This window comes from Triturus cristatus, chromosome 4_2 (genome assembly GCF_964204655.1).
Source record: "Triturus cristatus chromosome 4_2, aTriCri1.1, whole genome shotgun sequence".
NCBI lineage: Eukaryota > Metazoa > Chordata > Amphibia > Caudata > Salamandridae > Triturus > Triturus cristatus.
This window is the reverse complement of record NC_140586.1, coordinates 778,751,239-778,778,280: the sequence shown is the minus strand read 5'-3', so window position 1 is coordinate 778,778,280 and position 27,042 is coordinate 778,751,239. Positions and strand designations below refer to the sequence as shown.

Genomic DNA, 27,042 nt, shown 5'->3' with positions numbered 1-27,042 from the left:
AGCTGCTTTAGAGCCAGAGAACTAGGCCAGCAGAGCTGCTTTAGAGCCAGAGAACCAGGTCAGCAGAGCTGCTTTAGAGACAGAGAACCAGGTCAGCAGAGCTGCTCTAGAGCCAGAGAACTAAGTCAGCAGAGCCTCTTTATAATCATAGAACCAGGTCAGCAGAGCTGCTTTAGAGCCAGAGAATCAGGTAAGCAGAGCTGCTCTAGAGCCTAAGAACCAGGTCAGCAGAGCTGCTCTAGAGCCAGAGAACCAGGTCAGCAGAGCTGCTCTAGAGCCAGAGAACCATGTCAGCAGAACTGCTTTAGAGCCATAGAACCGGGTCAGCAGACCTGCTTTAGAGCCAGAGAACCAGGTCAGCAGAACTGTTGTAGAGCCAGAGAACCAGATCAGCAGAGCTGCTCTGTAGCCTAAAAACTAGGTCAGCAGAGCTGCTCTAGAGCCAGATAACCAGGTCAGCAGACCTGCTGTAGAGCCAGAGAAACCAGGTCAGCAGAGCTGCTTTAGAGGGAGAGAACAAGGTCAGCAGAGCTGCTTTAGAGCCAGAGAACCAGGTCAGCAGAGCTGCTCTAGCTGACACTGACTGACACTGACTGACTGATACTGACTGACACTGATTGACTGACACTGACTGACTGACTGACTGACTGACTTACACTGACTGACTGACACTGACTGACTGACACTGACTGACACTGACTGACTACTCTACTACTCACTCTCTACTACTTTCTCTACTACTCACTCTTTACTACTCACTCTCTACTACTCTACTACTCTCTACTACTCACTCTCTACTACTCTCTACTACTCACGTTCTACTACTCTACTATTCACTCTCTACTACTCACTCTCAACTACTCTCTACTACTCACTCTCTGCTACTCTCTCTACTACTCTCTACTACTCACTCTCTACTCTCTATTACTCACTCTCCACTCTCTACCTCTCTACCTCTCTACCTCACTCGACCTCTCTCTCTACTACTCTCTACCTCTCTACCTCTCTACCTCTACCGCTACCTCTCTACCTCTACACTTCTACCTCTACACCTCTACCTCACTACCTCTCTCTACACGCACACATATGCACATATATATATATATGCATATATATGCATATGCATTTATATATGTATGTGTATATACATATACATACATATATAAACATATATATAAACTGCATATCTATATAAATACAAATATAAATGCATGCATACATATACATATATGCATACATATGCATGTTATGTACATGAAAGTTTGAAAAACACTAATACAAGCAAAGCTAAAAAGCCACCCAATTACAAACAGAATTGCTTTAACTTAAACGAGGGGAGACCTATTGCATTTTCAATGTTTGTTTACTTGGTTCCATCAAGAAGGCATTCAGATGTATCACACATTTGCCATAAATTCTGAATGGTAGCACTCTAGTTGCTCATTAGATCACGGTAGAAAAGCTACTGCTCACCAGGGAAGTCTGCTGCTGGTATTCAAAGTGCATGTTTTAGTCTGCATGTCAGATTTTTAGGTCTCGCCTTGCTATCGCGTAAGCGATCGCTAAGCGAGACTATAGGGGCTTTTAAAAGTGCTCCCAAAAAGCGGATTGCATTGCTAGCACGCGCACAATCATACGCTTTGTGCCGCCATGCACTCCGCTTTTTGAGAGCACTTCAAAGGGTCCGCGCCCCCAAGCGCGCGCGCCACGCTCCGCCGGGCTTGTCTTTTTTTTTTATTTTTTTACTTTAAGCGCGAGGCGCGCGTGCGGCGAATGCTTGTTTAAACTGAAATGTCTGAATTTCTTCCACTGGAATGAGAAACAAGCAAAGACGCGATGCAACTGTTATAATTCTGTCGTGGTTTAATAGCTCCTACTTTAACAGTCAAGCAGCTATAACTATAAGCCGGTGAGCAGCACGCCACTCATGGGCGCAACTCCAACATGGTTGGAAGCAAAGACCTTCAGGTTGCAAACAGTCCTCAGCCGCGATCACTTAACCTGCTCAGCTATCCTACAGGTGCGTGTGCGGGGCGTGAGTTTATCGGCGTCAAAAACACAATGCAACCCCCACCCCCCTCTGTGCTCTACAAATGCAAGACTCACTTTGGGGCACCTCGTGGCTTGGGGCCGCGCTGCCTCGTGTTACAATCACAGCCCATGGTGCACTTTTCCTCCTCTGTTCACTGCTTCGCCCGCGGGGAGTTGTGTAAAGCAGCGCGTAACCTCAATTCATCAGAACACAAAAGAAATTACGCAGCGTGGCCACGGGGTGAACCCCTCTGCGCTCGGCCGCAACAACCTTGCACTTCTGCCCTGCACACGCGGAGGCTCCTCCGAAGCGCAGTACAACGCAGACACGTGGATTTCTAACAACGTCGGAGATGAACTGTCGAAATAAGTTCTTAACAGGGCGCCTGTCCCTCATGTATAACCCAAACACAACTACTAGAGTTGGTGCAGCAGGCGCAGTGGCACCGGAGCGCAGAGGGTTTTCCTGAATACCGATTATTGCTGTATTTAACAGTTTAACACACTGGCCTCGCCACTGAATAGAAACATTATCAAAAGTTGCCCACCACCAGAAACTCTTAACTTGCCTGCCTCATTTTGGATAGGAATGAACAACACACCTTCCACTCTAGCATCTTTTCTCGACGTCGTTTTGTAGGTGTTTGTCTACAACACTCTTAGAAGTGCCCATGTCTTTGAGCGCTATATAAAGCTACAAAAACAAATACACTGCACAATTACCCCAGTACTAAGAAAAAACACAATGGAACTTCTACAGAGAAACTATTTAACTCCCACCCGCATCCACCACTAAGCACACAAACTGCTGTTTGCCCACGCCCCACATGCACCAACCAGTATAAACTCACAGATGCCCGCCTCGGATCCAGGGTGCTCCTCGGCGGAGGCCAGGGCAGCGTGCGGTCGCTCTCAGTGGTTGCTGCTGCCGCTCTGCAGGCAGGAAGCGCGGGTGATAGGGTTTTAGTTGTTGTTGCCCGTACAAGTTCTCTCTGACACTCTGGAGACAGCAAAAACAAGCATTTGCAATGCAATAGATCTCGCAGTTATATGAGTTTGAGCAATTGGCATTATAAATGACAGTGCCTTTTATTTATGTTTTTAAAAAACCAAACTTAAATAAAAAGCATTGTCATTTACAATGCCAATAGCTCAAACTCCTATAAATGCGAGACCTATTGCATTGCAAATGCTTTTTTTTTTAAACTTAAAGCGCGAGGCGCGCGTGCGGCCAATGCTTGTTATTGTTGCCTCGAAAACTGCAGGACGCATAAGGAACTCTGCAGCAGGTGCTTTTCAAAGGAGTTCTAAACACGGCGCCCGCTTTCCCCATCCCCCAAATTGAGCAGGGCCGATGGTGCACACTGTGCGTGTGGGAGCGGTTTGGTCCAGGTGTAGGGAATTGGAAGCCTCAAGTGCTGTGGGGGCTGGGGCCGCAACGGACGCTGTGATATAAAACGCCGGGTTTGCTCAACACTAGTTCCTGCCTCCATCTGCGATATCTCGGAAGCCTCCCGGAGCTCAGCAGAGAAAGGTACCGGCGGTTATAACCGCGTTTCTAGATTTACTTTGCAAGCACTTGCCAAGAGGCTCATTAGCCATAAGGATTGCCGGGGCTGTACAACCAGGGGCGTGCTCCGCTCGCATCGCGCGCTCCAAGGTTCGCTCCAAGACCACGCGCTGCCCACTTCTTGCACTTCACTTCCTTCGGCCCCTCGCGTGAAATGTCCAGGCACCCCAAAATATTCACAGCGTCTCCAAAGCTCTCGAGTTCACCCATGACACATTTGAGCGGCTTACCCAGTCCTTGTGCTTTTTATGTTTTTGATCTCTGGTTTGGTTAGTCGTGTTGGTTAATGGCAAAAAAATCACTACTTTCTGCATGCGCTGTTTATTTACAACACCAAGAGCAGCGGTCGAAGTGCACTGAAAAAAGTAGGGGAACCGTGGAGCTGCATGCACTATGGACGGGATCAGCGAGGGGGGCATCACAGGTGTGGCAAACAATCTCAAAATAGTCTCTAAATGTTTTGGTCTTTCACCGTCGGGTAGCAATTTATAAAATAAAAAACGTGCAGCTTAAATTAAAAATGTTAAAAAATGTTTCTCAGTGGGAAATGAACTATAATACTTTATGAAACCTCTATTAGTAACTCATGTATTTTTAGTGTTACGAGGTCCGAGCTTGTGACAGAAAGCACTGTGAATATGTCACTATTTGAAAATTTGCACTACACACAGCACAAGCTAGACTGCTACAGAATGCGCAAAAAGGTTTAAAGATATAATAGTGCTTCCAAAATATAGATTTTATTAATACCCAGCATATATAAGAATGGGGCTCTGGTTACATTAGCCAAAACTGAGAACACTGAAAAGCAAGGAAAATTAACGAATGACAGTACGAGCAAAGTCCTCCAATTACAGTTGTCCCGTGCTCTTCTATGTGAATCAGGATAAAAGCATAAATGATAACCACGGCCCGACACCCAATCAGCAAGACTCTACCCAGTGTCGACATAACATGGAATGTTATTGATCCACAAGGATCTCCTCTTGCAGTCCCTGCGTTCCCTATATAACTCTGGCCAGCCCACAACTAATCCCCCACCCTCCCCACCCCCCAGGCATGTCGCTTGCTATCAAACTGATTTTCCCTGTGGTGGTTTCACCTTCCAGAGAAATGTAAAAGACTCGGCGACTACTGTTACAAAAAAATGTAAAAATGTTAATTTATTAATCACTGAATATATTCCTGCCCTCGTCTGCAATTCTATTGCTATGCCAACGCCCTGCAAGTTTATTTTCTTAATTCAGGAGAGAACTCAGTCTTCTGCTCCCCTGCTGTTTCATTTGAATGCCGCTGTGGTATCTGTTTAAAATAGAGAAAAGGCAATTGGGGGACGTGTGTGGGGGTGGGGAGGGGAACTAGGCCAAACCACCAGAGCAGTCGGATGCAAAGCAGTGAGGGGCCCTTCTCGGCGCGACTTAGTAAAAAATGACACAAATTAATAACCACTACTTAAACCAGAGCAAGATTAATGGTTCTCCTTCACGGCGGCTTAGTCCACCTGCCACTCGCCCGGCTCTCGTCGGGGCAAAATCAACATTTATTCCCCCCGTGCCCTTGGGGTCTTGGACTGCTCTACCCGCGCAACTCGCGACGCTCTCTCTCTATATAAATATATATATATATATATATATATATATATATATATATATATTCACTGAAAAAACCATAGGTTTCACACACGTTATAGTTAGGAATTAGCATTTAAAAAACCTTGCAAATTCACTGAAAAAAACATAGGTTTCACACATGTTATAGTTAGCGGAAATTTTACTGATAAAAAACCAATGAAATTCCCCCGTTATAGTTAGTGCAGGCAACTATAACTCACGCGACCGCAATCCTCTGCTGATGCTAATACTGTATTTAGACACTTATTTGCCCATGTCTTCTTCCATACATTTTTAGCTATACATATATTACAAATATTTTTTTTTCATAAAGACACATATGTCATCAGCAGAAGATTGCGGTCGCGTGAGTTATAGTTGCCTGCACTAACTATAACGGGGGAATTTCATTGGTTTTTTATCAGTAAAATTTCCGCTAACTATAACATGTGTGAAACCTATGTTTTTTTCAGTGAATTTGCAAGGTTTTTTAAATGCTAATTCCTAACTATAACGTGTGTGAAACCTATGGTTTTTTCAGTGAATTTGTACGGTTTTTTAAATGCTAAGTTACTTTACGCCATTCGTGGCGTGCGCGCCCACTTAACGCAGTTCGTTCCGTGCGCGTTCCGTGCGCGCACGGTGCGCTTCGCGCACCGTGCGCGCACAGTGAGCACGCGGTGCGCTTCGCGCACCGTGCGCCCACTTTACGCAGTTAGTGCCGTGCACGCACGATGGGCACGCGGTGCGATGACAAAGCAAGAAAGCACGTCAACAAATCTGTTTCTGCTTTCCTCCGTGACTATGGTATGGGTGCCATTTACCACAACAACTTGCGTTATGACATGCAAGACATTTATAGAGGAGATGGTGTGCACTTCAATGATGAAGGGAACAGAGTCTTCCTCTTGAACCTTAGACTCTGCATCGGTACTTACTTGTAGGTACCACTAAAAAATCATTTCATAAACACAACGGCTCTTTTTAGAGCTCCCTAATATCTAAACTCTTAAATCTGCTTTTCATTTATTTTTTTTTATTTTTTCTACCGTACGCTTACCGTAAGCTTACCGTACGCGTACCCCGTGATTTTTTTTAAAATCAATAAATGTTTTCTTTGTACTTTACAGTCCTTCTTTGACCCCCTCACAAATGTTAGGGGGTCTGTAACTCTCCTCATTGCCCCCTTTCCTTGTTTTCACTCTTTTTTTTCAGAGTGAAATACACAAAATGGCGGCCGCCGCTTCCTGGTTTCGGCCGATTCGAATGTTTACTAAGATCTAAGAGCCAATCAGAATCGCGCTCGCGCACGCCACCGTACGCTTACCGTAAGCGTACGGTAAGCGTACCGTAAGCGGGCTCAGATATATATATTGATTTAAAGGCTATTTTCTCAGAATCTACTGAACAGATTTACACCAAACCTACAAAAGGCACTTCCTTGACCTAGGGACTACCTCTCTGCCAAATTTTGAGTAATTCTGTTCAGCCGTTCGGGCTGTAGCTCGTTCTAAAGGTCCTATGGAAAAATGCATGGGAAAAACGCGTTTTGGGACCCCCCTTTTATCTCAGCCCCCGCTTGACGGATCCCCCCGAGACTTTCAGGGTAGGAGCGGAGCGTAGCGCCCCACCTATTTTGAGAAATTTGCGAGGATTCGTCGACCGGCGCCAAAGTTATTCAAAATAGAATGTTGAGGTTTTCCTATGGAAACGTGGTCCTAACTATAACTACCTACTGGCGACCGCCAGTAGGTAATATATATATATATATATATATATATATACACACACACCCTCTCCCCTTTGCTATCCACACACACACACACACGCCTTCCCCTTTGCTATCCACACAGACACCCTAACACACACACACCTCCCCTTTTGCTAGCCATAGCCACACACACACACACACACACACACCCACCCTAACACACACCCCTCCCCCTTTGCTATCCGCAAAATCTTTATCGAATCTTCTAAAAGTTGCACAGGTTCCGTTAACGGTTACTTTGTTTTTTTATAAAGAAACTGTAATTCAAGTGCCCCCTCCCTAAAATTGGAGTGCAGCCAGACTCACATTCTGGAACCCCGGTGCCTCCGGTCGTGTTGCACAGCACTAGTGTTAGCTATGCCCCTTGGCAGGGGGAGAGCGGGCAGTGCGATTCCAACCTGGTTCCTTTGGAGTGTGTCTATGGTATGCAGGGGTGCTTGCTAGACTGAAGCATCTCATGTATTTTTGACCCTAAGTTAAGTACGGCGCTATAGGTTCCCAGCGCCTTGAGAGACCCTCACGGGTGAGTAGTTGCGCTTTAACAACCCTGATTGATTGATTGATAGGCGCCTCCTCAAGAACGTTTGGCCATCTAGAGCTTTATTTTGCACCGTTTTATGCCCAATTATTGATTGTAGCTGAAACATTTATTTTAGGTTGAACGTTTGTTCCGACAGATTTTTTTTTTCAAGCACAGGAGAACAGACAAGTCTTCCACCCTATTCTAAACTTTCGATAGTTAGGTTCATGGAAGATGGGGGAGAAGACTTCCATCCTGAGGAGCCTTGGTAATTCAGTTATCCACCACATACTGTTTCTAGTTTACCTTGAGGACGGTCAGTGCAGTTCAACTAGCAGAGCATTGTGGAAGGTGACTAGTTTGAAATGTATTGTTCACTTGCAACCAGGCGCGCAACACCCATTGGACTCAAAGTCGTGTGTGGCGGCCCGGGATGAGACAGCTTCCCGGGCACACACACAGCCGCACCCGAGCACTTCACAGGTCTTTAAAAGACCATTTGCATGTTAATGAGGCCTTGCTGTTGTTTCACCCCTTCTAAGAGCCCCTGCAGCTCCACTCTGCCTTGTTTAAAGGTTCAGCCCCCCCCCCCCGAAATGTGGCTCTAGTTGCGTCTCTGCTTGTAACACCTTTACAGTTTTCATTAAAGATTTATCCTACTTAGTGTGTTTCGGTGCTTTCGATAGCTCCAATTGCTAAAACATTCAACGAGACACTGGTTAGCCAAATAACACACACTGCAACACGTAGCGCAACATTTAGATCAGGGGAAGCGTGGATCTCTGCAGCAACCATCTTGACTTCTACTACCGAGATCTACAGAGATCACACCAAATTTCTGCACCTTATTAGAAGTAGCTTATCAGAGATGATTGCTTCTCAGCGCAATCTGCGCTGTGTCCAGTCAGAAGGAGGAAAGTACAGAAAGCTGTCTGAAGTTTTTGGGGTTCAGAGGTCAAAGGTTTCAGAAGTGTGGAATCCAGGGTTTTGGGTCCTGTTAACTGATAAAGGCCAATCTGGTTGTCCTGGTGAACTTAAGTAATAGAAGATTGGCCACTGTATTTAAAAGCTTGAGAAAAGTACAAGGAACTATGTTGCTAAAAAATACAAACAGTATGTGTTTTTCATAATATATTAGCCTGGACAAACCTTTAAAGGAGTGAGTGGTGGGAAAGCGGACATGGGTAAGTGAATGGCCTAATTTAGCAAGAAGGGTACCATGAGTCACCGTGCAGCAATAGCGTTGAAGGCCTTACCCCTTTTTTCGGTTGCTGGAAGATTAAAGCTTCCTTGACAGGCACTCGCATGGCAGCCTGCTGAGCCGCTGGGACCTTTCTCCAAGATATGCCTATTACACCCAAGAAATGACATAGCTCAGCCTGGTCAAATGCAGCTTCTTCTGAAAAGGGCTGCTGGGAGAATCTGCCCCTCTCATTTTTATTTTTTTCCTTTGATCCACAGCACTGTCTTCAGACTCTTTGAAAAGCACTAAAATAATCCCAGCTGTCTGGGGCCACTTCACAAATGAACCTCATATTATCCTCTTATTAATGCACAGCATGCTTTATCAGATATATTTTTGTTTTACAGTCGCCAATTATAGTCAAATTGGGTCTGGACAGCAGCTCAACCTCATGGTTCTCTTCTTGAAGTCATGGGCTGGGTGTTGACCTTACAGCTCTGCGCGCCACAAGATCTGCCCACAGTCCGTGTTCTCTGCTCTCCTATGTTTGTTCTGAAGCATGGTCCGCTCACTCCATTTCAAAACCTGAGGATTACCATGCTGTGACTATCAGCACAAGGCCACGTTGATGTCTTGCGGTGCCAGGACCAGGATGTTTGGTGCTCTAGGTGAAGTAGCATTTTGGCCCCGCCTCCCTTCACTGACAACGAGGCTATATTTTATCTAGATTATTTTTCCATCTACAAAGGTTCAGTCACTCCTTTTTGATTATACATCTCCAAGAAAGCCCTTCATCTTCTGCCTGAGGTAATTACACTTATCAGCCCATACCCGCTTTGTGCAGAATATGCTGGATGACTTTGTGCAGGAACAATAGACATTGTTGTTACTACTTTTGAAAGAGACACTTAGCACCAGGTGCTGAGCTAAGTTTAGTAGAGACTAGTAGAAGAAGTCTTCCTCCCCAAACCAGGTCTTTTGCCTTTAGGCTGCCTTTGGGTTGATTTGTTACAGTGAATCTGGTTCTGATGCACACACATTTGCTGACATCTTCTGTGTCCTGCAAATTAGGAGCTTAAACCTTGAAACGCCATTACCCTTCTGTCCAGGGCCAGTCTGTATACCGACAGCACCCTTGGTGAAAACAAAATTGGTGCACCTATGAACCAAAGCCTGTACTTCATAACCTCATGATTTTATGTCCATAAGTCCTCATTGCCAGGCAGGGGCTTTTAAAAGTGCTCCCAAAAAGCGGATTGCATTGCTAACACGCGCACAATCACGCGCTTGGTGCCGCCATGCACTCCGCTTTTTGGGAGAACTTCAAAGGGGTTGCCCCTAAGCGCGCGCGCGCCACGCTCCGCCGGGCTTGTCTTTTTTTTTGGTGTTTTTTTTTTTTTTAATTTAAGCGCGGCGACATCTGCCTGCCCTCCCCTTTGAAACGTACAAAGACAACAATAAATAGCAGGCTTTCGCTTTACTAAACTTGTAATACTGAGGTGTCTACATAAGAAATGTAACCTCGTTTCCCATAAACACTTTATGATGCATAATTCTTCCCACTGGCACCTCGAGAACCTGATTCACTGTCCAACTACAGTTCCCATCAGCACATGGGTGATGTGTAGTTCTTCCTTTTGATGTCTGAATAACTTTATTGGTATAAAATTGCTTCATACAAAGATTTACAATCTTCACAGAGGGTTCGTAAATACCACCAATTTCCCCTCCTTATGATAGTGGGTTTGTTGCCCCTTTCTCTTTTCTTAAAAAATAGTTTAAAATATCTAGAATGAGTCAATTATATGTTAAATATCACTTGTTACCGGCCCGTATCGTATAGTACTACTACATTTCCCATCTACCTGGTGCGTTTTTTTCGACTGATGCTGAAATCCGTGTAGAGATGACACAATCATAGGGCGCCACACTGATCACAGATTAGAACCACCTGAGAACACGTTTTCCCTTTAAAACACCGACTTCCTCACATTACTGGCATGCACGCCGGGAGCTACAGGACACTGTAAGTAAATCCTCGGGGCCAGGATAGTTGATGAAGTAAGTCGTGTGCATGAGAAGAGGTCGGGATAAAAATCCACTGCACGTCAATGTTTCTATGCTGCCGTACCTCTGCTGTAGCAGATCTCTGTTGTCTCTCCGTAATATTGAGCACTTTGGAGTTTCTCCGGTCGCCTCAGCCGCATCCCCCTGCCTCTTTATTTAAGGCGTCATGGTTTCACGCTGGAACGCTCTCACCCACAGTGACGCCAGTGTCAGGGCTTCATTGTTTTTCCCTCTGCACAGCAACGGAGCTTGGCACTGCTAGGGACAGTGTCAGGCGGATCAGGGATCACGGCAAGTGTCTCGGATGCTCATGAGGTGTCCAGCTTGATGTCCACATGCCAGGTGCCATTTTTTTTCTTTCCCCTCGGAAACATCCCGGCGGATCAGCGAGCGCGTGCATGCGCTTGTATGGCAAGCCGCAGTCAGGTTTCCAGTCGATTTTTCCCTCTGCGGGAGTGGTTTCAGCAGCAAATACCAGGTCAGCAGGGCGCTGCGTCCTTCCAATTCAGATATTTGTGCTTTTTATGGCATTCTGCAGGATATATGCACAGGATATTTGTAGGATAAAGAAGTGACTGAAGGAGCTCGCTTACAGTGTGGCCATCTTTGGGCGTGGCTAGCTCCGCCCCACCCCCCAACTTGCCGCTATGCTTATTAGGTCTCGCCTTGCTATCGCGTAAGCGATCGCAAAGCGAGACTATAGGGGCTTTTAAAAGTGCTCCCAAAAAGCGGATTGCATTGCTAGCACGCGCACAATCACGCGCTTGGTGCCGCCATGCACTCCGCTTTTTGGGAGCACTTCAAAGGGTTTGCTCCCCCGCCCCCAAGCGCGCGCGCGCCACGCTCCGCCGGGCTTGTTTTTTTTTTTTAGTGTTTTTTTTTTAACTTTAAGCGCGACTTCTGCCTGCCCTCCCCTTTGAAACGTACAAAGACAACAATAAATAGCAGGCTTTCGCTTTACTAAACTTGTAATACCGAGGTGTCTGCATTTCACACGGTCGCTCCAAATGCATCATCTTTGTTTAGGGGTGTGTTATCTTTCCCTCAGTCACCCTCCCACCATGCACCCACCCTTAGCTCCTTCCTCCCTTTCGTTTCCCTGAGCACCAGCCAGTACAGGACAAGCACATTCACTTAAAATATACAGCTCCTAGCATCGAAGTCTCTCTTCTGGGCCCCTCCCTTAAAGCCCTCCCAACATCCCCATGCCGCGCATAGCTTATCTCCCTCATTGGGCCATAAATCTTCTCAGGCTGCCCATTTGCTTTGCTCTCACCTCCTCTCTCCTGTTGTCCTGTGGGTTACAAATGCTTATTATTTAAAATGCTGAGAGTACATTTTTATTTTTAATTTACCCGGGAGGATTCCTACAGCCCTTTTCATTTAAACCGACCCTGTCCCTTTACCTTTTAAAATTAACTCTTTCCTCCTCCCCCTTTGCCTCCCTCTCCCTTCGACTGCCCCCAGCCAATGAAAACAAGGATTTAAAATGCAATAGATCTCGCATTTGCGAGAATTTGAACCATTGGCATTGTAAATGACAATGCCTTTTATTTACGTATTGGTTTTGAAAACATAAATAAAAGGCATTGTCATTTACAATGCCAAAAGGTTAAACTTGTTTGAGTTGCATTTAGTTCATCGATGGTGATCACTGCCTTTGCTCCTGCCCTTCCTGCCTCCGCCTTTTTAGGTTCCTCACTGGAGATCACTGACTCGCGTCCTTTGCTCACATCTGCTGTTTTGTTCAGTGCCAGAGAAATTATAACACATACATCTTCAGCCTTGTTTATTAGAAAGTTTGGTCCTTTTGCTTGCAGCTGCCGTTGCAAAAGGAAAGGGACAATATTAAATGACATCTGCAGGACATTTAAAACAAGAACAGGCATGCAAGAACACAATATATGGAGGTGTGTTGATGTACAGAGAGGCATGTAACCTAAGGAGATAAAAGGAGTTATGTCGATGTGCTTTTGGGTGTTCTTTGAAACGTAGGTAACCTTATATGTTTGGAATCTGGACAAGTTGCTGTTACTTTGCAAATATGTACATGGAATCAAGTAATAAAAAAACATTTAAAGTCCGTGCTGCATATACTTAAGAAGCCTGCGCGGTTAATAAGGTCACTTTTAAAAAACTGCTTTGGCTTCCAGCGCTTAATATTTGCCGGTTTCCACACGCAGGGTGCCAGAAGATATAGATATGGTGTAATACATAGAAGTAAGAGGAAAATAACAATTTACTGCCGGGTACTACAACCATGCATTCTGAACGCTACAGACACATTTATTTGACCACGGGAATTGTTATTGTTTTGCCTACTTCTTGGTTTTCATCAGGGCCCGTACTCAAAGCATGCAGGGTTCTTAATTTAAGACGGTGTCTGGCGGAACGATCTACTGCACTTTAAAATACATTCAAAATAATAACGGACATAACTTTGTCTAACATTCTCATCTCTCCCCTCTGCCTCTCCTCTGTCCCGTGACCCCTATTTGCCATCACTATCTCTCTTTTTCAAACAGATTACATTAGCTCTGGAACTCCTATACCCTATGCCTCTTCTCTTTATCGCCACCCCTTCTATCATCCTCTCCCCTCGGCCTCTCCTCTCTCCCTTAACCCCTACGTGACTGCGCTGCCTTTCGCTTGCATAAACAACTCGGGGGATATCTTGGGGATGCATTCCAGGCTCAGTTCACTTGCAGCAGGCAGACACAGCGCATCTCAAACATTTGCAAAAACAGTGCACTACTCTTCTTTATTTTGAGCCTCACCCGTCTCGTACTGCTTTCAATACAACACAAAGCATACACTAGGGACATAATGTCATCGAGTGCATGGGCTTTACATGAAGCCGATGTGTGCACAATAAAGTGCACGACATAAAACACTACCCATTTCTACGTAACACCTTATTTTTCAAATGATTAATACCACTTTGCAGGCGTACAGGGGCAAACTGGTGGATTTAAGTTGTAACAGGGCCGTAATATTAGCACCTGCAAAGACCTTACATTAGGCAGGTGTCTACTGGTGCGCTTACCACTGTATTTAAAATTTTCTCCCATAAACATTGTAGGCACGTTGCCTTAGCCTCCTTTGTGATATTCTTTCATTGTCTCCTAGCACGACACCTTCCATTAGGCCTCTATTTCCACACACACCTCCACTATCTTTAACAATGTATCACGCACATCTTTTAGGTGTCCTGCGAAAACCTGGCACGTACTCCAAGCCTGCAAGGGAAATAAATTACGCCACCGTCTCCCGGAACGCTCTACAGCACATTCAAATACATTCCACTGAATTAAAAATATAATTTTCTCTGACATCCTCCTCTCTCCCCTCTACCTCTCCTCTATCCCATGATCCCTATTTCCGCGCGCGGCATGCTCCGCAAGTAAATACACCTTTAAAAAACAAAATTTAAGCCAGATTGTCAGAGTGCTGTTCAACATCAGAACATTAGTAGATAAGTGATTTTATTAGGGCAACAAAAAAAAATAATTACAGTCAGAAATATTACCATATGAGATATATTACTTTAAAACACACACTATTCAACACACTCACACTGAAGCACCCTCTCTCCCATATCTCACACAGACTCTAAAAAACACTCTATAACACACTTAGTACTAAATTCACACACACTCTTGCTGCTCAGAATTCGCTTTTATTACTGCAGGGGGCTACATGTGGACATAAGGGATGCTATTTATCACTTTCACTACAAAACTGTGGTCCTAAAAAAACAAGCAAAACTAGCATTCAAAGGAGAAAGAAACAAGATGCCACGTCGCATACATTACAAATAATATCAAAAGCGTTTATATACCAAGTACAGAAGTAATTTTCGTCAGGGTCAAAAACATAGTCCCGGAAAATTGTAATAGTCAAACATGCAATAAATACGTTTTGAAACGCTAACTTCGACGCCATCACAAACAAAGCACTCTCTCACATATCTCACACACACTCTAACAAACAGTCTTGAACACACTTGGTACTAAACTCACACACACTCTCACTTAACATCACCCTCGTTACCTTTAAAATACACAGTCTCTCAAGAAAGAATTTATCACACATACAATAACACACACTTACTCACATACTCTCGTAATGGTAGGGACACACACATACCCTCAATAACATGCAGTCTTCCACAAATACACACTCACAAACAATATCTCGCAGACGGTCTTTCACATATGCTCTAACACAACCACTGTACCTCACATACTCTCTCACAAAAAATATGGCGTGCACTCACACACACACACTCTGTCACACTCTCACACAATCCCTAACACACTCTACCTCACACTCTCCATCACAAACTCTCTATTACACACTCTGCATCACACACTCTACCTCACACACAAAATTACATACACTCGGTCACATACACACTTAACACACTCACAGACTCTATCACACACACACACACTCACTGACACTCACACACATTCAGGTTGCTCAATAAGTCTTTAGAAACATTCTATGTAATGTCTTTTGTTCGCATACATAGAGAAAATAAAGGTATACACACATAGCTCAGCTCATAGCTTTGCATTTAAACATTAAATATAAATGGGGTGGCATTGGATTACCAATTGCAGAAAAAAAACATCGCTAAAAACCAACTAGTACAAAAAAATAGTTCATTAGAAGTAAAACTACATATCTAACTATGTCGCCCTATATCTATTTTAATGTTAGTTTCACGCGATGTCCAGATCTCAATACGCTGTATAGAAAGCCAATGCTGGTACCACTTACAACACAATGTGAATCCAACATAACAATAGGGTAAAAATAAACATTAATCAATAGCATTTCGAGAAATAGTTCCCCTTACTCACAGAGGAACACACTCGACCAAGCAAAAATAAACCGCTTTTCACATCAAATGCTTTATTAACAATTATAGTTTTGATATGTTGTGGCAGGGATAAATACATCTCACTCACACTTTTTCTTTTATTGATAAACAGGTACCAGTTGTGCAAGAAAATACTAAAAGAAATTAAGGTAAGAAGGTTTGCTAATATTTAGAAAGGCATTGCGGAGCATTACTATATTCAATTGCAAATTACACAACAATTTCACAACAGGGGTCATACGTCCGATCGATCCTTAATACCTATCACATAGCACCAATACATATACTATGCACAAAATCCTACAGGCTAGTTACCATCAAGGAAATGAAAGATTTCATAGACAATCACAAGGAAAACAATACCTGCCAAATAGTACTTTTGCTCTTTTACATAGCTTTTACAAACCCGTTAATACATGGCAGGCAAATGATCTACATTATATTATGGACCTTGGGGATGCTTTATATAGACACATGCATTCGATTAACAAGGAAACTCTTATGCATCCAGATGACTTGCCTAAATATACAGAACACAATAACAGCTTTTATTCAATTACACTACGTACACCTTATTATGGAGACGTGCTCAAACGATTTGCTAACGAATATCCAGATATTGCAACTGCATTAAATATAACACTTGATAGGCATTATGGCATACTACTTTGTATGAATGTATATGTGATTGCTATTTTAAAATATAGACAGACATTCTTTGTCTTTGATTCACATAGCAGGGACAACGAAGGCATGCCTCATCCTACTGGAACATGCATAAGTATTGAAATAACAACATTTGGAGGACTTATGGACTATATAACAAAACTTGCACGCTGCATAAAAAATCCCTTTGAAGATGTAGTGCAATTTGAGTTAACTCCAATCCGTATAAGTAGCATTAAAAAAGAAACATTACAAAAATATGTTAGGGAACACACGAAAAAGGCAGATTTAAATACAAGTGAAAGACTATATGGACATAGGACAGGAGTGCCTTTACAGCAAAGTATTGAGACAATAATCTGTCCTTCAACAACAAGGGAAATATTACACCAGGACAAACGTGACAATGATATTAATTATTCACATATGTCACAAGAAAATAATGATGTTGTGGGAACAAATCAACTTACACAAAACATAGGACAGAGAAGGGATATTTTAGTACCAAGAAAAGCAAAAAAAAGGCCATGCACTAGTACTAGAGCAGAAGAATTACACACCCATAAAAAAAGGTGTGTGGAACAGAACAAACAAGACGAATTTGCAATACATACGTCACCCCAAACAAATACACAAAGTATTAGGGAGGTAATTAAAAACTTTCATAAAGCAATATTGCATGGCCCAGAGTACATTTGTACTATTTGTAATCAATTGTGGCATAAACAATATTTAGTAAATACACATACTGTTTGCAGGAGTGACATTTTTGTGCTATGTGACATTAGTAGCACAAAAAATCAATTTATTTGCAGGAGTTGCTACCGTTACATTAAAAAGGATAAAATACCACCATGTTCTGTTTTAAACGGGATGAAATTCCCAGATATACCAATACAATTACACTTGCATAATTTAGAGGAGCGATTAGTTTCTCCTAGAATTCCATTCCTACAAATTCGCTCTTTGCCACGGGGGTTCCAAAAATCATTATCAGGTGCTGTAGTTAATGTACCGGCAGATGTGATGGGAACCGTTACCATTTTACCAAGACAAATTAATGACGCCATGACAATCCCAGTGAAATTGAAAAGGAAGTTAGTCTACAAATCATACACACATTTTGAGAATGTTAGATCAAATACGGTCAAACAGGCAGCTCTATGGCTAGCAACCAATAGTTCACTGTTTAATGAATATGGCGTCACCATTAATCCAGATTGGGAGTATATACCACCTGAAATAAGTAATAGCGATCAAACGTCTGACACAAATTATTCATCTGATACTTCAGATCACAAGGAAGCAGGGAATTTAGATACTATGTTAACTAATGAAACTATTACCACGGAATGTGTTAATGTCTTAAGTTTAGCACCAGCCGAACATAACACCCCAAGAGGTTTATATGAAGACAAAGATTTAGAATTTTTAGCTTTCCCTACCATTTTTTGTGGTGAGCGAAGGCCTGACAATAATAATAGACACGTACCTGTACACTATAGCACTATTTGCCAATGGGAATTAAGAAGTTGTGACATGAGAGTCGCAAGATCAATTACTAATGTTTTCTTTAAACTCAAAAAATTGCATATTAAGCAAATCCAAGGAAAAATTAACATTTCACTACGGAAACTTTTTACCGGTGGAAAATGTATTACTGCTAAAGACATCAAATATAATTTAGGTAATGTCTTGCAATACAATGAGGGTTACAAAATCTTAAAAACTATCCGCAGTTCACCACCATATTGGGAAAAGTGCAAAAAAGATCTATTTGCTATGATAAGGCAACTTGGAATCCCAACTTTTTTTCTCACTTTATCTGCTGCTGAAACTAAATGGCAACATTTAATCAATATACTACTACGCATACAACAATTAGAACCTTGCACTGAGGCAGATTTTTTAAACATGTCTTGGGAAAATAAGTGTAAATTAATACAACAAGGTCCGATTACATGTGCAAGGCATTTTGTTAGGGAACTGTTTAAGTCAGTTTTGATGCATAAGGACAATCCCATTGGGGAAATAGTCGACTACTTCTACAGAGTTGAATTTCAACAGAGAGGTTCACCACATATACATGCATTACTATGGATAAAAAAAGCACCACGATATGGTGTATCAACAGTCGATGAAGTAATTGCCTTTATTGATAAATACATCACATGTCATAAGTCTGAAACAACACATTTGCAGCCTTTAATTGCTCTACAAAGGCATGGACACACTAAAAATTGCAGGAGAAAAAACCAAAGAACCTGCAAATATCACTATCCTAAATATCCAATGCCAGACACTCTAATACTCGATCCTTTGCCACAGGACGAAACAGATAAACAGTGGAAAGGAAATATAAAAGTCATCCATGAGGCTATGAATAGTGCTAACTTTAATACGCTAAATTTTGAAGAATTCTTGGCCATGATCAATATGGACAATAAACAGTATGTTACTTCTATACAAACTACACTGAAAAAAACTACAATCTTTTTAAAACGAAACCTGGGAGAATGTTTTATTAATAACTATAATCCTACTATTCTAGAAGCTTGGAGAGCAAACATAGACTTGCAATGTGTACTAGATGCTTATGCTTGTGCGGTCTACATCATTTCATATATCAGTAAGTCACAGAGAGGGATGAGCAAACTCATTGCACAGGCGGCTAAAGAGGTACAATGCAATACTGTTGTAAAAGAACAACTTAGGCACATAGGGAACAAATTCCTAAACTGTACAGAAATTAGTGCTCAATAAGCCGCATACCTCATTCTTCAAATTCCATTAAGGAAAAGTTCACGATCATTTGTGTTTTTTTAATACTAGCCCTCCTGAAAAAAGAACATATTTAATGCGAGATATGGAGAGTATTAATGCTCTGGAAGATAACTCTACTAACATCCAATGTGATAATATTATTGTAAAATACTGCAAACGCCCAAAAACATTAGAAAATTGTACATTAGCGGATTATGTTGCTAATTTCAACTATGTCCATAAAAAACTACTTCCAAAAGAAAAAAATGACTCTGAAAACTTGCTTGCAGAAACTAATTTTTACAGCTCAGATGAGGAAGAAATACAAATAGAATGCACAGGAGAGGAGGGGCAAAGTGTAGCGTTTGAAAAAAAATATGCCTTAACTAAGCGCACACGCAGCAGAATAATACGTTACTGCAGATTTAACAAGGAAAATGACCAGGAAAATTATTACAGGGAAATACTAATGCTTCACTACCCATGGAGGGTAGAACACAAAATATTATTGCACAATAACACTTACTATGAAAGGTATCTCGAAGTTAAAAACATTGTAGATCCACAAATTAAAAGGTATAACTACAAAGACGGGGAGATTCCAAAAAATATTGGTGATATTAGTGAGGGATTCATAGTAACTCCTCCACTTTCCCCAGTAATAATTACTTCAGAAACATTATGCAAAGAAGGTAACTATAAAGAACAAGAAAATCTATATGACTTGTCATTAGATTTAGGGATTCGAAGCATTCCTGAAGAGCAAAGCATAAGTAACTCTATTTTGCCTGATGACAAATACAAACATATAATGCACAATTTGACTGGGGAACAATTAAATTTTGTTTACCATCATTTGCACTGGTTGAAAACAAAAGACGAACCATGCTATACTTTTTGCACAGGAGGTGCAGGAGTGGGGAAAAGCTTTCTAATAACTGCACTATACCAAACATTACTACGGTATTATAATACTAAAGCAGGGGAAAATCCAGACAATATTCATATATTGCTTACTGCTCCAACTGGCAAAGCAGCACATAATATTAATGGAAGAACACTGCATAGTACTTTTAAAATACCAGTATCACAAAGTTTTAGTTATAAGCCACTGACACATGAAAATAGAACTGCACTTCAAAATCAAATGATGCATGTAAAGGTAATAATTATAGATGAGATTTCAATGGTGGGCAGGAATATGTTCAATTTTATCCATAACAGGCTACAAGAAATAAAAGCTTCAAATCAACCTTTTGGCGGAGTTTCCATATTAGCTATTGGAGACCTATACCAATTAAAACCAGTTTTTGACAAATATATTTTTGAGGATGCAAACCAAATGTATGGCCCTTTAAGTACTAACTTATGGATAGAACATTTCAAACTATTTGAGCTAACAAAAATAATGCGCCAACAAAATGATAAACACTTTGCAGAATTGCTCAACCGATTACGCGAGGGAAAACATACACAGGAAGATATTTCGTGCATTAAAGTACGGGAATTAGCACCTAGTGCCAGCCTTTCGAAAACAATTCCATATATAATGTCCACAAATAGAGAAGTAGATGAAATTAACAGCCGAGTGTTACAACAACATAGTGAACACTATCCCATTTACACAACAATAGCTAACGATAGCGTGGGTTCAGATGTGGATGAAAACGTTAAAAAGACTATACTGAAACAATTACCAATAGATCCAACAAAAACAATGGGCCTTTCACACACATTACACATTGCTTTACAACTACGATATGATTTAACTTGCATTGTCAATGTTAATGATGGGTTAACAAATGGAGCTTCCGGTTTAGTACAGCTAGTAGAAATAATTAACAATACACCATTTATTATATGGATGGCATTTGATAATCCTATGGTTGGCAAATCTACACGCGAGGAATATAAACATTTATATCACTCACCAATTTTACATACATGGACACCAATACATCCTATAGCAAGACAATTTCAATTTACTAGGAAATTTATAACAGTTATACGCAAACAATTTCCTTTACGGCAAGCATCCGCACGCACTATACATAGAACACAAGGGGAAACTCTAGAACCACTTTATATACACTTTAATAACAGTAAAATCCATCATTTGCATTATGTGGCTTTAAGCAGAGCAAAATCTATACACAACATATATATTCAATTTTGATGAGGAGAAAATTCTTGTGCATCCAAAAGTTTCCCAGGAAATGCAAAGATTAAGGGCGCATATGCCACTAGACATATCCATTCCACAATTACAAAATTACAGTGCACATTTTAATATCGTCGCACACAATATACGCTCACTTCAAAAACATTTTACATCCATGTTAGCAGACAAAAACATGTTACAAGCAGACATTATTTGTTTGACAGAGATAAACACTACAAAAAAGGCAAAAGAACATGATTTTGAAATACAGCAATATTATCATTTGATATATGATAAATTCCATACACAACACACACAACATGGAATGATACTTTACTACAAGAAAAATCTTTGTATTCTACAGATTTATGAGACGCAAGAAGGTATTGACATTATACATTTCACATTACATATTAATAATACTGATTACATAATTATTATTGTATACAAACCACCACATACATTAATGCATTCACTATTAAAAGCTATTATAAACATCACTAACTTTTACCCACACTACAAATACGTCATAATTGGAGATTTCAACATAAATTTAGGGGAAACAAATTCAAACACTACAGGACTTCTGCAGTTTTTCGAAAAAAAATTACGGTGCAAACAAATCAAACTGTTACACAACAAACTACCAATCTATATTAGATCACATATACACAAATGACATATTGCAAAACTATGGGACATTAGAATGCTATTATAGTGATCATAAAGCTTTACGGGTATCAATTTAGCAATGCATTAACTTTTATTACATTTTAGATGCAGACTATTCAAGACATTGCTAAGAATTGTGCCATAGAAAATAAACCATATCAGAAGCCAATAAGAGTCAACGTCATCAAATGCTCAGAGAAAACCAACTACAAAAATGCAAAACACGAAAACAAAGTACTATCACCCTTATGCATCAACCCAAAATCCAGTCGGTAAAATACCGATTCGGTAATAGCTCCCGGTATTAAGGAAAAAATACCCAATCCCAATGCATCAACCCAAAAGCAGAAATCGCTATTTAAGGAATCCTTAAATAGCGATTCTTTAAATAGGGATTCCTTAAATACCGATTCCTTAAATAGCGATTGCATTTAAGGAATCCCAAAGTGAGATTCCTTAAATGCAATGCATCAAAGTTAAAAAATTAGCGATTTCGCTAATAGGGGGAGCAAATTACCATGAAGATGAACTGCATGGTAATTTGCAAAAACTTTGAAAAATGCACTTTTGTGCATTTTTCAAAGTTTCATGTTGCGCACACACATGCCCTTAGAGCATGTGTGTGTGCAACATATGTGCACATATCATTTTCAGGGGTGCAACAGGGTGTCCTTTTGACACCCTGGCACCCTTGAAAGTGCTCCCGCTATTAGCGATTCGGTAATACCGAATCGCTAATACAGACTGGCTTTACATTCATTCCTATGGGCCTCCAAGCCCCTAGGAATGAATGGGTAGGTATTCCTTATTACCGATTCGGTATTACCGATTCAGTAATAAGGAATATTAAGGAATCGCTATTTGAATAGCGATTCCTACATGCATAGCCTTTTGCTATTCCTTATTAGCGATTCCTTATTTTTCGCTAATAAGGAATCGCAAATGGCATTGTTGATGCATAGGCCCCTATATCATTTAGCTTTAGCAGATACAACTGGAACCATTAAAGCTACTTGCTATCAAGAACAATTGTACCAGCAAACAAAAGAAAACTGTGGACTACTAATTCGCAATTTCCTATTCAAAAACAATTCAATACTAATCACCAAACAAACAAAAGTCACAAAATATCCAGCTATGCCATGGACAGATTTCATAGTGAAAGAAGCAGAGAAAATATTACAACCCCCAGCACCACCAGCATCACCTATCAAGGAAATTAAACATGCAACAGTGAAAAGTTTAATGACTGTGTGCGGCACCATTTCTGAAGTAAGTATCACTAAACCACTCAATATCTATGCTCTACCTCTCTCTATCTATCTCTCGAAACAGACTGCTCTTTCCGGGTCTTTCTCTCTGTATACACATATCTCTAGGAAACTACACAACTATCTCTATAGCACTCTCTCAAAACAACGCCAAATAGATCTATCTATTTCATTCCTCTCACTAACAATACAAACACATCTAATCATCAACCTAAATACACACTAGACAGCATCTCGCTATCACCTAACTATTCTCTAGAGCAAAAAGTTTTAGCACACCACTCAGACTCGGTCTAACCATACATATCTTTCTCTCTCTCTCTCAGAAAATATAATGGTATCTATTTAAAAAAATATCCTTATCTGTCTACACACCTCTCTCTAACTCTCTCAAACTCTACATACATACCTTACACTCGGCACACCTATATTTCGATCACAAAAAAACGCTCTCTACACCTCACTCTCCAACTCAGCCTGTTTGTCTCTCTAAACACCTATCTATAACTCTACACAACACTCTCTATCACTCGCTCTACACACCTCAATCGTCAAGATATATGCACACATCTCTCTAGAACAGTCTATCTAATAAAATCTCTGTATTGGTCTCTCTCTACACACCTCTCTCTCTATACACATCACTATCGCTTTTTTACAATCAACAAACACACATCAATCACTCTCAACACCAAACACTCTCTAGACACACATCTTTTTGCATCTAAACCCACCTCTCACTATAACAATACACATCTGCAGTTCTCAGTCGCTATATATATATATAATATATATACACACACACACAGAGCACATTAAATATCTATAAACAACTTTCACGGTTTGTCTATAAATCTGCACAACTCTTACTCACAATCTCTTAACACACCTTCATCTCTACACACCACTCGATCTATGCAAACCTCTGTATCTCTATCTATACACACATCTCAATTTCTCACTTTCTCTCCTCAATTTATCACTAGATAAAATTCACAATCTCTATAAAAAACATCCAAATTTTAGTACACAACTCCTCTGCTACACACACACCTCTTTTATTCTCTATCCCTCTGACTAGCTCTCACTCACTCTCTCTCTTGCAACACACCTCACTCTATAAAATTAAATATTATTAACAAACTTGGATTCTCTTTTAGGAAGAAGAAAAAAAGACTGTCTTCATCAACGGCCAACAAACTGCTATAAAATCAATTACTTTGAAAGATGCCACGGATGAAATAAAAGTCACACTATGGAGAGAAGCAACGCTGTTTCAAACAAATATTGGAGAATACGTTACAATAAGCCATGTCACCGTGCATCAATTTAATGGGCAAAAAATATTAAATATGACAAGGCACAGCCAAATACAAGTATGTATTACATTACTCACCTATAACTGTCCTATCCCCTCTAACACACCTCCAAAAAAATTAACAACACACGTCGTCTCTTATTCAAAATATACAAGGCAAATACTATACTACCCCGACTCTATACATCTCTTAGCCTATACTAGCCCACAAAAACACAATACAACTTTTACAGCATCTATCACTCTTCTACTGCTTTTAGACAACTTACATAGCACCATTATATACCTCTTCAACACTTATTCAACACACCTACAACAAAAACAATATACGCCTCAAACTCACTTAGAATACATTCTCTCACAAAACAAACTCTACCCCTACTCTAACACTCTACAAACAATAAGGATCACTTGTAAAGCAACTATTCTGCTAAAAGAAAAACAGTCAAATTAATACTGAAATAAAACACACTTTGTGACTAACAGGCCACTACGCCTCAAGTACTTTTATCCCACTCTCATACCCCTAAAACAATAACAAGAACGCTACACTAAACATCAACACTTTGCATATCCCTACAACAAACATCCACCGTCCTCAAACTCTCTCACTTTTCAACGACTCCACAAAACTAACATTTTCTTTTCAGTTTTTTTCACAGGTAACACAAGCACCACCAGAAACAATCGAAGTTGCTATATATGGAATTGAGAGCAAACAAGGAGACATAAGTACTATTACAACTGAAGTGACAAACACAGACAATTTCCATTCAATGGACATCCAAAATAAAATTCTCATTGACTGGTTTATGCTAGATGAAGATTTGGGAAACATTGGAGATGCCCCAATACATTACCTCCCACAAACATGTGAAGTCATTTTTTGCAATGGACAAATTATTAAAATAGTTAAGGAAAAAACAGAAGAAGAACTACAATAAGCAACGAGGAAAAATTTACTTTGAAAGAATTTTAATTAAAAGGCTTAACAAAGAGCATAACTTCTGTTGATTGCAATAAAAAAAATTACAAAATACTTTGCAAAGGCATTTTTGAGTCAATGCATTGCAATACTTTTTATTGTGTTTGCCTGCATTATCAATCTGGAAAATGCAAGTAATGTTTCATGTATATTCAAAAAAAATAGCACAGCTGGTTCAGTGTTGGATGTACAAATGTGTGTATTGCCTGTAGGTGACAGGCTCAAATCATAGCAGGATCAGCTCAGTTATAGGCTGGTATAACGAGTAGTGTGGAATCATGTAATAAAAGCAGACGTTGAATAGTGAACATGATTTTTTTTTTCTTCACATTTAACATTGGTATGAACTTTAGCCATTTGTAGGGACAAGTCATCCCTGTAAATGACACTAGCCAGGTAGTCTTTAGCTGGCATTGTGTACTAAAACAAACATAATACATGATGGCTACAAAGGTGACATACAGCTGTAACAACAAAACATGTTGCTTTTTTTTGTTATTATTAGTTTGAGTTTTGCAAAATATCCAAACAAAATATCTCTTAGTTATGACTTTTCATATCCTCAATTTTGTGTCCAGCATACACGCAGCTTTTAGCTATCTGTTTGCTAAAGACACCATGTTTACCATACTACAATTTGCTGTGCACTTATGGGCAGCACACTGCTTACCATTTGTTGGCTTTCTTGTCTTTCTTTGCTTGTTTCTCTTCACGCCTCACACTGCTGCACACCTCACTGTTGCACGCCTCACAATGCTGCAGGCCGCACACTACTGCACCCCACACACAGCTGCACCCCACACACTACTGCATGCCACACACTGCTGCACGCCGCACACTGCTGCACGCCGCACACTGCTGCACGCCGCACACTGCTGCACTCCACAGACTGCTTTTATGCGACTTTATGCTACTGACAATGTAAATGACAATGCCTTTTATTTGCTTTAAAACAAAAACATAAATAAAAGGCATTGTCATTTTACAATGACAATAGCTCAAACTCTTATAAATGCGAGACCTATTGCATTGCAAATGCTTGTTTAATGAAATAGAAGAGGATTTGAGAAGTCAAAACGTGCACTAATTTTTCTTTCTGCAGCATTAATCATAATTTATATGGCAAAATGAACCCCCTCATTTTGTTCCTTTGCAAATTAAATGTTTTAAGTGTTACCACTTTATTCCAAACAAGATGGCTTCAGGTGTGCCATACTTTTGTCATAAGTAAGACTGTTAGCGCTCCAGTTGTTATTTAGAACACTCTGGGACATTTTGTCATTGGGCTATACTTGGGCTACAGCTAAATGATATTTGTGCTACATTTGGGCTCTTTTGTCTCTGGTGGCCATCTTGGGAGACTTATTTGTTATGAAGATTCCTAATTTCCTCATTTACTACAGTCTCCTCAGTAGGAAATACTTTCAGTTTTTTACTTTGATTCCATCAAGAAGGCATTCAGATGTGTCACACATTTGCCATAAATTCGGAATGTTAGTACTCTAGTTGCTTATTAGATCACTGTAGTAAAGCTACTGCATACCAGGGAAGTCTGCTGCTGGT

At 40.7% G+C, this 27,042-nt stretch overlaps 1 protein-coding gene across 1 annotated transcript in view; it reads right to left on the bottom strand.

Moving 5' to 3' along the window:
- Window positions 1-27,042, bottom strand: part of LOC146835028 (cytochrome P450 4B1-like) — a 235,963-nt gene that overhangs the window by 92,170 nt on the left and 116,751 nt on the right. The window lies entirely within an intron of this gene.